The sequence below is a fragment of the Rattus norvegicus genome, chromosome 20 (genome assembly GCF_021556685.1).
Source record: "Rattus norvegicus strain SHRSP/BbbUtx chromosome 20, alternate assembly SHRSP_T2T, whole genome shotgun sequence".
Taxonomy (NCBI): Eukaryota; Metazoa; Chordata; class Mammalia; order Rodentia; family Muridae; genus Rattus; species Rattus norvegicus.
The window spans coordinates 44,555,767-44,569,655 of NC_141553.1; the positions used below are offsets into that span (position 1 = coordinate 44,555,767).

The 13,889-nt window shown below is 39.6% G+C and overlaps 1 protein-coding gene across 14 annotated transcripts in view; it reads left to right on the top strand.

The window, feature by feature from the left end:
* The window catches only part of LOC147998712 (uncharacterized), a 184,257-nt gene that overhangs the window by 93,013 nt on the left and 77,355 nt on the right, over nucleotides 1-13,889 (top strand). Inside the window, exons 8-9 of one of the 14 annotated variants that reach the window (XR_015646026.1) lie at nucleotides 6,038-6,094; nucleotides 6,231-6,370. The exons of the other annotated variants lie outside the window; for them this stretch is intronic. The gene's annotated coding sequence lies outside the window, so the exon portion shown is untranslated. The remainder of the gene's footprint in view (nucleotides 1-6,037; nucleotides 6,095-6,230; nucleotides 6,371-13,889) is intronic. 14 annotated transcript variants of the gene reach the window in all.

Consider the following 13,889-nt stretch of genomic DNA (forward strand, 5'->3'; position numbering starts at 1 on the left):
TAAAGTAAGGAAATAAGAGTAGAGCCCTCACACTGAGGAGTGGTAGGAGAAAATAAACTGCTTCTTGGAGGAGGAAAATCTAAGCAGAGGTGCCTGATTGGCGGAACTGGATCATGTGGTAAGCTGAGGGCAGGCATCCAGGCAGAAGTACTTCCAGTGGAAATGCAGAGAGAGGAATGAAGCCTGATGAATTAGGCATACGACATGATTGGGCTATTTATGACATTATAACATAGTTACCTGTGTGGCAATCTCCAGAAGTAGATTACTAGAAACATCTCTTGTTTATTTTCTGTTTTCAGTGGCTGGAACAAAGTAGTTTGGGATATATTTTAAGTGAATAGGAAATCTTTCTAGAGATTATTCATTTGCATAAAATGTATATGCCACCACAAGCTATACACACACACACACACACACACACACACACACACATATATATATATATGTATATATATATACTGAGATACACTGGATTTTCAGCATTTACTTTTGTGGCAGGATTTTGCTATGTAGTCCAGGCTGGGTTTGAACTTGTGATTCTCCTGTCTTTCCCTCCTGATTGCCAGGATTAAGTGTGGGCCACTGAGGTCAGCCTGGTTTTGATATTTTTAAATCTTTTTACAATGACTCCATGGTCACTGAGACAGTATCCCAAAAGCAATTTAGTTTTAATTTATTGAGTAGTACAAGGAATTATACTAATTTTATTTAATTATGCTACTAAATACTTAAATCACGGCATTTAGATTTTTTAATAAAATTGTTCCTGATTTTAGATACAAGCATTCCTTTTATTAAAACAGTCCTGGAAAGTGAATCTTTACGTCAGATGACATTTTCAATGTGGTATCCTAGAATTAGATTTTTAAGCATAGGTGCCCTTAAGTATCATTATAGCTCCCCCCCCACTGTATGTGTGTGTGTGTGTTTTGCATATGTGTGAATGTAGGTACATAAATGGCACAATGAGTATGTGGAGGTCAAAGGAGGACAACTTTGTGGAGTCAATTCCTCCCTTCCACCTTTACCTGGGTTCTTATGACCAAACCCAGTCACTGGGCCATCAGCTATATGCTGGAAATCAGCAGTTCACGAATGAAACAGGAGTTGTGTGATCCATCAGAGCTGGGTTATCACTTTACTGACTAGTGACTAACAACTGCCTTTTCCCTTGGCCTTGGCTTTTGTGACACTACGTGCTGGCCACGTGGTCTAACCTCCAGCAGTGAGTACATATCTGTGATTTGGTGTTGACGTCACTCTAGGTATGTTTCTTCTGTTTTCTAAACTTGGGGATGCTCCTTTGCAGGCTCCCCACATTTCACAACCTTGGCCATCTGGGTACCTGCAAGCACTCTTTCTGGGAAGAGCTTGTATTTACTTTGCCACCTCTCCCCATTATATTAGCAGAGCCTGACAAAGAGAGAGCAAGATTACCATGGCAAAGGTTTCTACCTCAGACCCACACATCAAAGAAAAATTTCACTGAAAGCATTCTCTATGCTGTTGGGCTGCTGTTGTTGTTATTGTTGCTTGTCAACCTTACTCTTTCCCTTTTCCATTAGAACATATAAATAGATATTGGTGGTTCCTGGTTTGAGAGAATGCTATCTTTATGATTGACATGAAATGGCTTTTACAGAACCTTTATCTTGGTCTGATGGTAATGAGTTCCTTGGGGAGAGTCCTGAATTAGGTAGCGATTCTGTTACTGTGTTTAACATTACACTGTCATTGTGCTCCAGTGTTTCTGGGCCATGGAATCCATTTTCAACTATGCTACATTATAGTACAAGGAAAACTCATTATTTTCCCATAGGTCTTTACCACTAGTGGTTAATTTAGTGATTATATTTGTGATAGATACAGATGTAAGGACATAATTCTCCTTGTAGATAGAATTGCATTTTCACACTCCCCGATATTTAGAAGGATTGATTTACATTTATTTTGGTTCTCACCATGTGATTATAGTTCAACTGCTCAGGACTCATGAAAACAAGATCATTGTCCCCTCACTGACAGTGACTTAGAAAAAAACGCTCCATGTTCGTGTTACATATTTGCCGAAGAAAACGAGCTTATAAAAGCAGCTTCATAAATCCTCATACTGATGCGAAGTTAACATTGGTCATGTGGCAATTGGATTGAAATTCGGCTCACAAGCAGCACCTTGGCTGCAGCCAACGCTTATGAAAAGCACGAGCAGTTTGTGTAAACCCTGCTGGGTTTGGCAGCTCTGCCCCTCAGCTGTGACTCCGGGCATAATAAATGCATTGGTTTCAATTCCCCTGCTTCTTGTATGTGACGTTTGTCTGGAGCTCATTCAGATTCAAGATGCACTTTAGGACAGAGTTAAGGGAGGAACTGAGCAACAGAAGAAAATCTTCCATTTCAGACTTGCTTATTGGGGCGCAGAGCCTCCGGGGCTGCTGACATAGATAGACATAGATCAGAAATGAAAATAATATTGTTTGAAGGAGTTTAGACATCGCCTCCAGGAATAATAAAGGCCTTAGCAGTCATCACTAGTTGAAAGCTAACCCCCTTTATGGACTTGATTCTCAATGGTAGTGAGGATTACCATGTATTTCTATGGCAAGGACAGTTTGTCCAAGTCTTCGAAGCCTTTGAAAGGTTACTGGGATGATACAGCTATACCCCAGATCTATAGGTATCACCACAATATTTAAAAATTTCTTGCGTTCATTCACCTAAGAGTTGGCCCCCAACTTGTGTGGGCCAAGACAGGAACTGGGAACTGGTTACTTCTGTTACCATGTAGGTTCAGAATAAGGGGGCGGTTACTGAATATGGAAACAACAAAAAAGAAAAGGAAAAGGAACTGGATCCCATGGTTATGTTGTAATAGGACATGCTCAACTGTCATGCAGCTTGCTTGACAGTGCTTTCTGGTCCGAAGGCCATTGTGTTTACCGAGGGGAAAAATTCAACACAGATTTTAGCCTGAAATGCTGAGACAGGGAATGATGCCTTTCTTACGTCATCTTCCCCTCCAAACCCTGCCCCTGACCTGCCTTGCCAGCCTCAGAGAAGTCTGTGCTGGAGTGAGAAAGATGAAAGCATGCCCAAGGGCCTGACTCATCAAGCTTTAAACTTGTACTTCTCTTCCCAAAGTGGCCCAACATGTAATTCCAGACACTCTCAGCTTTTAAAAACACATTGAGTTGAATGTACTGAACGGTAAATAGCAGCAGGGTTGAGATTCTGAGGCTAGGAGGCCTGGCACTGTCTGCACATCTTGTTTGCTTGTTTGTTTGTTTGTTTGTTTGTTTGTTTATAGGAATGGTCATATGGTAGCCACTTTCTATTTTCTTGTCTTTTCAAGGCCAGTCCTTAACTGAGACCGAGAAGATTATTCAAGTCCTGTCCTAGACTTTCAATCCTGTTTCTGTTGTTGTTTGTTTATTATTATTACTATTATTTACTGATTCACTTGATATCCCACTCACTGCCCCTCTCCTAGTCATCTCCTCCCACAGTCCTTCCCCCATCTTCCCTCCCCTTCCCTTCTGAGCAGTTGGGAGTACCCCTAGATACCCCCCAACCCCACCCCTAGTCCATCAAGTCTCTGCAAGGCTAGGCCCTTTCATTTCTACTTTATGCATATGCACCTGAATTCAGAATTGAATACATTGGAGATCCTTGTCAGAACGGTTTTCTCCAAGTTAAGTCTGGTTACTTTGATGTAGGACCTGTGTGTTGTCCTTGCCGTACTGAGCCTATCTGCTGTGACTGTAGTAGCCACATCACCCAGGCCTCTTTTCTTGGTTATTATCCACCTTGTATTTATCTCTAAGATCTCCACAGACTTCTTTTCAACAGTTTCAACTAAAATGGATCTGAATAAAAACATGCTGTATGCATATATGAAATTACCACTGTAAGCTCACAACTATGACACATTAAAAAATTACTTCTTAGAATTATCTTTTCATGCTTTATAAACGTAAGCCAGACCATTAAGAAAGATATTAACAGATAGGGAGTAAAATATGTAAAAAGGATAGTTTAAAGTATATGCCCTATTGCTTTTTATTCAAACTTGTACTATAAAATTGGATGAACGTGAAGACTATCTTCAGTTATAAAAAGGATATATTGCCAAAGGGGGTGGGGAGCTCAGCACCCATTAAGCAGCAGGTCTTACGTAAGGCAATATTACAGGCAAGAGTGCTCTGAGAGAATTGCATTTCACTTGTCAACGTTGAAATTGTGTCTGTTTCCAGCGCGTGTGGTCATGGTAACCCAGAGGTCTGTGTTCAAACGACTCCTTGGAAATTAAAAACGCTGAACTAGAAATTACCATTTCTGTCAGCAGGATCCCTGGGCACAGATTCTGTTAGTGCCATCTAGCAGCCATTGTTCCTGTCTGAGCTTCTGAGGAAATTTGCAAACATCATCCTGTTGCCTCCTTTGGTAATTATAGAGCCTCGAAGAGCTGGGAAGAGGTAACACTTAATAACACACATTACAAACGCGGGCCAACTTAGGCAGTCCAAACACTGCCTAGAGCACGCCACTGCAAGGGGAGCTGCCCAGTGGGATGCTCCTATTAATCAGAGTGGATTTAATGTACGTGCTTATGCCAACTGCAAGAAGGTTATGAACAGCAGCAGGAGAGGCAGTGTGTTCCACAGGGCGAAAAGCTGAAACAGGGAACAAAACCCATTCTTAGCACATTCTGCCACAATTCTGCCTCTTAAACAACGATCTCAATGGCAGAGTCTTGTCAGCAAAATGAGTTGTTTTCTACTCCAGTGTGCTTTGGTTATGAGCCACAAAAGTTTTCTTCATTCAATTTTAATTGGCTTCTGAAACATCAATCAGTTTGAAGACACAGTATCTCAAAACTACGTGTTTGAGTTTCTGGACCAAATATATTCAATTTATGTTTTCTTAAAACATATGTTTTGATAGCGTATATTAACTATATATTATAATGAGCACCATTATGGCATATTCATACATGTACATGATGCGTTTTGATATGTTCACCCCTGTTATTGTTTTTTTTCCTTCCTTCTCTCTTTAATCCCCTTCCCCAACTCTTTTCTACTTTGATATCTTCTTGTGTGAGGGAACTGGATGAGTTTCATTATAGTTGCTTGTAGGGACAATCATTGGAGTTTGGAGGAACATGGGTACTTTTCCAGTGACTCACCACAGAAGAAATGTTCCTCACTCTCCCACCGTGGTGTATATGCTTGGCTTAGGGAGTGGTACTATTAGGAGGTGTGACATTGTTGGAGGAAGTGTGTCATTGTGTGGGGTGGGCCATGAGACCCTCCTCTTAGCTGCTTGGAACACAGTCTTTTGCTGTTTGCCTCCTAATCAAGATGTAGAACCCTTAGCCACTTCTCCAGCACCATGTCTGTCTGGATACCGCTGTGCTTCCCACCGTGATGATAATGGAGCAACTTTTGAAATTGTATGCCAATCCCAATTAAATGATGTGGGATCATGAAAGGCAGCCTGGTTCCCGGTTGAAGAGGTTTGAATCTCCGGTAACCTTGAAAGGGACAGTAGGCATTTCTCCTGACTCCCAGGAAACCAGGTCAGTCACTAGCCTGCAGGCCTCCACAGATTTGTGGCCATCAGTCACATAAGGTAAAGGACATGACCACAGGTCAGGCAGGCTCAAGACAGATCTCTATTATAATGAGGTACCTAGTGGCCTGGAGGGTTAACCACAGACCACGCTTCCCCACCCTGGGAGCTGAGAGGTGTCCCACAGCTTCCCAGACCCAGTGGTGGTGTGGGGTAAGTGCCACAGTCAAACCAAGGACTACCCTCGTGGAACCAGCTGGAGCATACCCCCTTTGCTCCCCGTCAGCCCTGAGGTAGATCCAGCCTGAGGCCCCCACTCTGTTCTCAGCTCCTCCACTGCATTCCAGTGGTGCCTGGATGCCCACGAGCCTGAGAACCAGATGGCCAGCCTCTTTGGAGGCCTGGGATTCTCGAGCCAGCTCAGGCTGTTTCCTGTGCTCAGACTGTACTTCTGTACCCACAGAGCTGTGTCATATGGCGTCCGTCCGACAGCCCAACAACCACCCAGTGGCAGCATGGGGTAAGCACAGTCAACTTCCCTCATCCCGCCTTGAGGAGCAGGCTGAGCTCTGTGGTGGAGCGGAGGCAGGATCCCATTAATCCTACAAAACGTTGTTCTTTATAAGAGTTAGCCTTGTCATGGTATCTTTTCACAGCAATGGAAACCCTAAGAAACCCATCAACCATGTAAACCATAAGGGAGAGTTAGCAACTCACCGCCTGCCCAGCCTCTTTTCACGAGGAAGTGTTGTCTGCCTCCTGCATGCCTTGTGCCTCAAGTTCGAGCGTGCGACAGGTAGGTCAAACTCAGAAGTTAGCATTCCAAACTACTTCCTCCTTTTATCCACCTCTTCTATTCTTCCTGCTCCTTCTTCTACCCTATTGCCTGAGCATTGGCAGGGGAATTATAGATGTCCTGTCCCATTATGACTAGGATTTTAACCGTCATTTATTTTCTGTACTTTTACCAGTGATAGGTCTCTCTAGTCACCACTTGAGTCTGTGTGAAGAAACTTCTCCAACTTAGCTGACAACAACAATAATATATGGGCATGCACCCAGTTATTTAGAAGAGAATTTAACAGACCCATCATGTTAGCAAAAGAGACAATGTTTCTCCTCTGGGGACAATGACATCCAGCCACAGGCCTTCAGCCCAGTTTATAGTACCAGACATGAATTCCTTGCTTCGGAACAATCATCAAATCCAGCCACCAGGCAGCAGATGTTTCCCATAACTGACTCACTATTACTGCACCTCTGCACACATCTTGACTGGTAGGTTGATATTGTTACACCCAGGGTCCTATGGCTGAATAAAATTGTTGATGATGATTTCCCTCCAGCAGCCTACAAGGCACCTTCCAACACTAGAAGGGTAGATGGCAGGGAAGAAGCTTCAGCCTGAGCTCTCCATTTTCTACAACCAAGGCATGGTGAACCTTCAGCAAGAGGTTCTTACCAAGCAGTTCTGTGGGGCTAACCAACAGCAAAAACAATTGAATATATTGTTTGGGGACTGAAGACCCTCATAATACAACAATTTATAGGAAGATGGCTCATTTCTTCCATACCTTCCTCAGCCCCATTACCCTGCCCCCTCCCCACATCAATCTTTCCACCCCAGCATCACCATGAATATTTTACAGAAACCTAATCATAAAAATTATAAAGTCATAAAAGCATTTGGGGGGTATGTCATTCAGGAACATTTCCCAGAGTTTGTGCAGGGGGCAGTTCTTTGCTGTTCTTGTTTGCTTCACTTTGCTTTTAGAAATATTTATTTTATTTTAGGCATTTTGCTTACAAGTATGTATGTATATCACATGTGTGTCTGGTGCCCTAGAAAGTTAGAGTGTGGCAGCTCTGGAGTTACACATGGGAGGTGAACCCTGATGTAACAATTAGTTTTAGCTGCTGAATCATCTCTCCAACCCAAAAGGTGGATTATGCTTAAATTTATTCAAGGAGAACTTCCAAATGCTATGCTTGACAAAGAGGAATGACTTTCATTTATGTAAAAGCTAGTATTGACTTTAGGTAACAAAACTTAAAAACAAGAATTGAAACGATTACTTTGATATGAAGACAAACCAACCTTACTGAAAGCACAAACCCACATTGTTTAAGGATACAGGGCTTAAGCTAGATACTTAGGAAGGTAAGAAATAATGGTAAGATGATAAATGTTCAGTTATGTCTAGATACATAAAGGAGAAAGCTGTGAGACATAACAAGAGAAAAATCAGCTAATGGAAACAGGATTGGAAATGTAATAGGATTAAATTTCTAATGATTAGAATTTCCCTAACATTTAGCAATTTTGAGTAATAAAAATATGGTTCAGAGAATATGACAGGAATAGAAATGAATGAAAGTAATAAGTAGACCATCTAAGGTTGAAATCAGAAGATAACTGTTAATGAATGGCATATATGGCAAATTAGATACTACAGGGAAACACCAGTGAATTCAAAGCATATATATATAGAAATTACATAATTAAAGGCCAGATATTAAGATTAATACATAAACAGCCACAATGGCCTTTCAGGTAACATAAAATGTTGACAATCTGTAGAGTTGCAATATTTTCCAAAGAAGTCAGAACGGTTGGAAAACAATGTCAGCATTTCTAGATTTATTGAAATGTTTCAACCACAGGTGTTAGCATTCTGCCTAAGCTCCACCCCCACAGTTACCTGGCAACAGCTAGGTATGCCTGACGCTATAAAAGGGGCTGCTTGGCCCCTCCTCTCTCTCTTGCTCTTTTGCTCTTGCTCTTCCCCTCTTCCCCTTTTGTCCCCTCTCTCCCTATTCCCTTCCCCCATCTCTCCACGTGCTCATGGCCAGCCTCTACTACTCTACTATTTCTCTCTCTCTCTCTCTCTCTCTCTCTCTCTCTCTCTCTCTCTCCCTCTCTCTCTGCCTTTCTCTGCCCTACCATCTTAATTCCCCTCCCCATAGCCTGAATAAACTCTGTTCTATACTATATCATTATGTGGCTGGCTCCTCAGGGGGGTAGGGATGTCTCAGCATGGTCCACTGAGGCACCCCCTCTCCTCATACCTCACCACACCTCCATAAAACATACCCCCCCATTCTCTTTATCTTTTTATAAACACAACAGGCTCAGGAAGTTCAGCTAAAGGCAAACAGCACCAATGCATGGGCATTCACTTACATACATGCATAGATGAACATACAAGGTTTACCACAGTTTAGGAGTGAACAATAAATAGGAAGGCAGCAAGAATTGGAAGATACATGGAGCACAGAAAGTGGAAGGTACTCGCTCTGTAAGAATCTCTGAGAGAATTGGTCTCACGTCTGACAAGGAGCAATGCAAGTCAGAAGACAATGGGATGACGTTTTTCCAAATGGTAGGAAAAAAACCAAAACCAAAACCAAAACTCTAGAATTACATAGCTAGAAAAATATTACTTCAAGGAAAAAAATCAAAAGAAATGAAAACATTTTCAGATAAAGAAAAATGGGAATTCATCACCAGAATCCTTGGTACAATAAAGGGAATTATTCAGATAGAAGAAATGATATTGAATGGAAACTTGGGTTGATATAGAAAAATGAAGGGGATCTATCTATCTGTCTGTCCATCTATCTATCTATCCGAATATGTATATTTTATGTATATATAGTTATATATGTATATATAGTACAATCCGATTACATTAAACGCATGCCCTCTCTAGTTACCCTCCACTCCTTGTAAACCCTTTTCTGTCAATTCTCTCTCTCTCTCTCTCTCTCTCTCTCTCTCTCTCTCTCTCTCTCTCTCTTGCCACTGAGACTCATTGGGTTTCACCAGGATCAATGTGGTAGGCATGGATTTACAATAAACCGCTAGAAATCTTGGGAGGGCATACTTTGAGTAGAAAAAACCTGGAAGTCTGGGTTAAAAACATACATACATATGTGTACACATGTTATTACACATCTCAAGAGATTTAAGAAGAAATTCTATTTCAAAGTCATAAGTAAGTTGAAAGGATGAGAATAAAAATATTATACAAATTTGTAACTTGGAAAAAGATAAACAGTTATATTAATGTTAGATGATTTAGCTTAGGGGAAAATATTTCAAATAAAAATATTCAGATAAAAGTTAATTCACAAAAGCAGAACCACTATAAATGTCCATTGTAGGTCCTTGGTTTTTAGACTATTTTCTTTTTTAACATGAGCATCATGGACATATTTTTGCTTATTAAAGTTTAACTGGAAATATAATACAAGCATCCAGAAAGTATACAAATAAATTAAACAACACTCTTCTAAATAATTAATAGGTTAAAAAGTAATGTGGGGAATTTAAAGCTTTTCAGGTTATTGGTAGTAGAAATGTAGATTATTATCAATTTATATGGAAGGGAACTAAATTAGCATTTTAAAGGAAATCTGTAAGTTTACATTTTTTGTGATGCTTATGTTAGAAAAGAAAACTCATCCAACAAAGGAGAACCCAAAGTATTCATCTCACCAAACTACAAGGAAAAGGAAACGAAACATAATTCAATTTTAAAATGAAATGAAAAGAGCAGAAATCATTGAAAGAAAAAGTAGAAAGAAGGTATTTATCAATAAACATAAGTCTAATCATGTGAGTAGATCAGTAGCATCGGAGCATGTCTAAACAGACACAGTAAAGGTTAAAACAGAATCTTTTTATCAAAATCATCCCAAAAGAAGATGAGTTCATTGCCAAGTTATATGTTGTCTCAGTGGAGAGAATCATGCTAATTCTAATTCTAAACAACACCCCCTTTCACTCTTCCTCCCTTAATCCTTCTTTCAACACCTCCCACTTTCTTTTAGACAAATAAAAGAGAAAAAAAAATGCTTCCTAACTCATTATATGAGGCATGAGATTTTAAGAACTCAACATCCAGTTTGTGCCTTGTAAGAAACCAAGCAATAAATTACTGTTTCTCAGAATCTAGATTTTCTGAAAAAAGAAATTAAATCTATTAACATATAAAAGACCATGCTATTGTAAAAATATTGTTTATCCAGGGATTATAAGGTTAGCATTTAACATTTCTTTAGGTGCTTTTTGGCCATTTGATAATCCTCAGCTGAGAATGTTTTGTTTAGCTCTGTACCCCATTTTTTAATAGGGTGATTTGGCTCTCTGGAGGTTAACTTCTTAAGATCTTTGTATATTTTGGATATTAGCCCTCTATGAGGTGTAGGATTGGTAAAGATCTTTTCCCAATCTGTTGGTTGCCATTTTGTCCTAACGACAGTGTCTTTTGCTTTACAAAAGCTTTGCAGTTTTTTGAGGTCCCATTTGTCGATTCTTGATTTTAGAGCATAAGCCATTGGTGTTTTGTTCAGGAAAATTTCCCCTGGTGCCCATGTGTTCAAGACTCTTCCTCACTTTTTCTTCTATTAGTTTGAGTGTATCTGGTTTGATGTGGAGGTCCTTGATCCACTTGGACTTAAGTTTTGTACAGGGTGATAAGCATGGATTGATCTACATTCTTCTACATGCTGACCTACAGTTGAACCAGCACCATTTGTTGAAAATGCTATCTTTCTTCCAGTGGATGGTTTTAGCTCCTTTGTCAAAGATCAAGTGGCCATAGGTATGTGGGTTCATTTCTGGGTCTTCAATTCTGTTCCACTGATCTACCTGCCTATCTCTGTGCCAATACCATACAGTTTTTATGACTATTGCTCTGTAATACTGCTTGAAGTCAGGTATGGTGATTCCCCAAGAATTTCTTTTATTGTTGAGTATAGTTTTCACTATCCTGGGATTTTTGTTATTCCAAATAAATTTGTAAATTGCTCTTTCTATCTCTATAAAGAATTCAGTAGGAATTTTGATGGGGATTGCATTGAATCTGTAGATTGCTTTTGGCAAAATGGCCATCTTTACTATATTAATCCTGCCAATCCATGAGCATGGAAGGTCTTTCCATCTTCTGAGGTATTCCTCAATTTCTTTCTTCATAGATTTGAAGTTCTTGTTATACAGATCTTTCACTTGCTTGGTTAAAGTCACAGCAAGATGTTTTATGTTATTTGGGTCTATTATGAAGGGTGTCATTTCCCTAATTTCTTTCTCAGCCTGTTTATCCTTTGTGTAGAGGAAAGCTACTGATTTGTTTGAGTTAATTTTATACCTGGACACTTTGCTGAAGTTGTTTATCAGGCTTAGTAGTTCTCTGGTGGAAATTTTGGGGTCACTTAAGTACACTATCATATCATCTGCAAATAGTGATATTTTGACTTCTTCCCTTCCAATTTGTATCCCTTTGACCTCCTTTTGCTGTCTAATTGCTCTGGCTAGGACTTCGAGTACTATATTGAATAAGTAGGGAGAGAGTGGGGAGCCTTGTCTAGTTCCTGATTTTAGTGGGATTGCTTCAAGTTTCTCTACATTTAGTTTGATGTTAGCTACTAGTTTGCTGTATATTGCTTTTAATGTTTAGATATGGGCCTTGAATTCCTGATCTTTCCAGGACTTTTATCATGAAGGGGTGTTGAATTTTGTCAAATGCTTTCTCAGTATCTAATGAAATGACCATGTGGTTCTTATCTTTGAGTTTGTTTATATAGTGGATTACATTGATGGATTTTCATACATTAAACCATCCCTGCATCCCTGGGATGAAGCCTATTTGATCATGATGGATGATTGTTTTGATGTGTTCTTGGATTCGGTTTGCAAGAATTTTACTGAGTATTTTTGCGTCAATATTCATAAAGGAAATTGGTCTGAAGTTCTCTTTCTTTGTTGAGTCTTTGTGTGGTTTAGGTATAAGAGTAATTGTGGCTTCATAGAAGGAATTTGGTAGTGCTCTGTCTGTTTCAATTTTGTGGAATAGTTTGGACAGTATTGATATGAGGTCTTCTATGAAGGTCTGATAGAATTCTGCACTGAACCCATCTGGACCTGGGCTCTTTTTGGTTGGGAGACTTTTAATAACAGCTTCTATTTCTTTAGGATTTATGGGGTTGTTTAGATGATTTATTTGTTCCTGATTTAACTTTGGTACCCGGTATCTGTCTAGAAAATAGTCCATTTCCTCCCGATTTTCCAGTTTTGTTGAATATAGGCTTTTGTAGTAGGATCTGATGATTTTTTTAATTTCTTCAGATTCTGTTGTTATGTCTCCCTTTTCATTTCTGATTTTCTTAATTTGGATACACTCTCGGTGATCTCTGGTTAGTCTGGCTAAGGGTTTATCTATCTTGTTGACTTTTCAAAGAACCAGCTCCTGCTTTTGATTCTTTGTATAGTCCTTTTCGTTTCTACTTGGTTGATTTCAGCTCTGAGTTTCCTGCCTTCTGCTCCTCTTGGGTTTATTTATTTCTTTTTGTTCTAGAGTTTTAAGGTGTGCTGTCAAGCTGCTGACATATGCTCTCTCCTGTTTCTTTTTGCAAGCACTCAGAGATATGAGTTTTCCTCTAAGTACCGCTTTCATTGTGTCCCATAAGTTTGGGAATGTTGTATCTTCATTTTCATTAAATTCTAAGAAGTCTTTAATTTCTTTCTTTACTTCTTCCTTGACCAAGTTGTCATTGAGTAGAGCATTGTTCAACTTCCATGTATATGTGGGCTTTCTGTCATTATTGTTGTTATTAAAGACCAGTCAGTGTGTAGTGGTCTGATAGGATGCATGGGATTATTTCTATCTTCCTGTATTTGTTGAGGCCTGTTTTGTGACCAATTATATGGTCAATTTTGGAGAGGGTTCCATGAGGTGCTGAGAATAAGGTACATCCTTTAGTTTTAAGATGGAATGTTCTATAAATATCTGTTAAATCCAGTTGGTTCATAACTTCTCTTAGTTTCTCTACATCTCTGTTTAATTTCTGTTTCCATGATCTGTCCAGTGATGAAAGTGGGATGTTGAAATCTACTATTATTGTGTGAGGTGCAATGTGTGCTTTGAGCTTTAGTAAGGTTTCTTTTATGAATGTAGGTGCCCTTGCATTTGGAGCATAGATATTTAGGATTAAGAGTTCATCTTGGTGGATTTTTCCTTTGATGAATATGAAGTGTCCTTCCTTATCTTTTTTAATGACTCTTGGTTGAAAGTCAATTTTATTTGATATTAGAATGGCAACACCAGTTTGTTTCTATGGGCCATTTGCTTGGAAAATTGTTTTCCAGTCATTTACTCTGAGGTAGTGTCTGTCTTTGTCTCTGAGGTGTGTTTCCTGCATGCAACAAAATGCTGGGTCCTCTTCATGTATCCAGTCTGTTAGTCTATGTCTTTTTATTGGTGAATTGAATCCATTGATGTTGAGAGATATTAAGGAATAGTGATTGTTGCTTC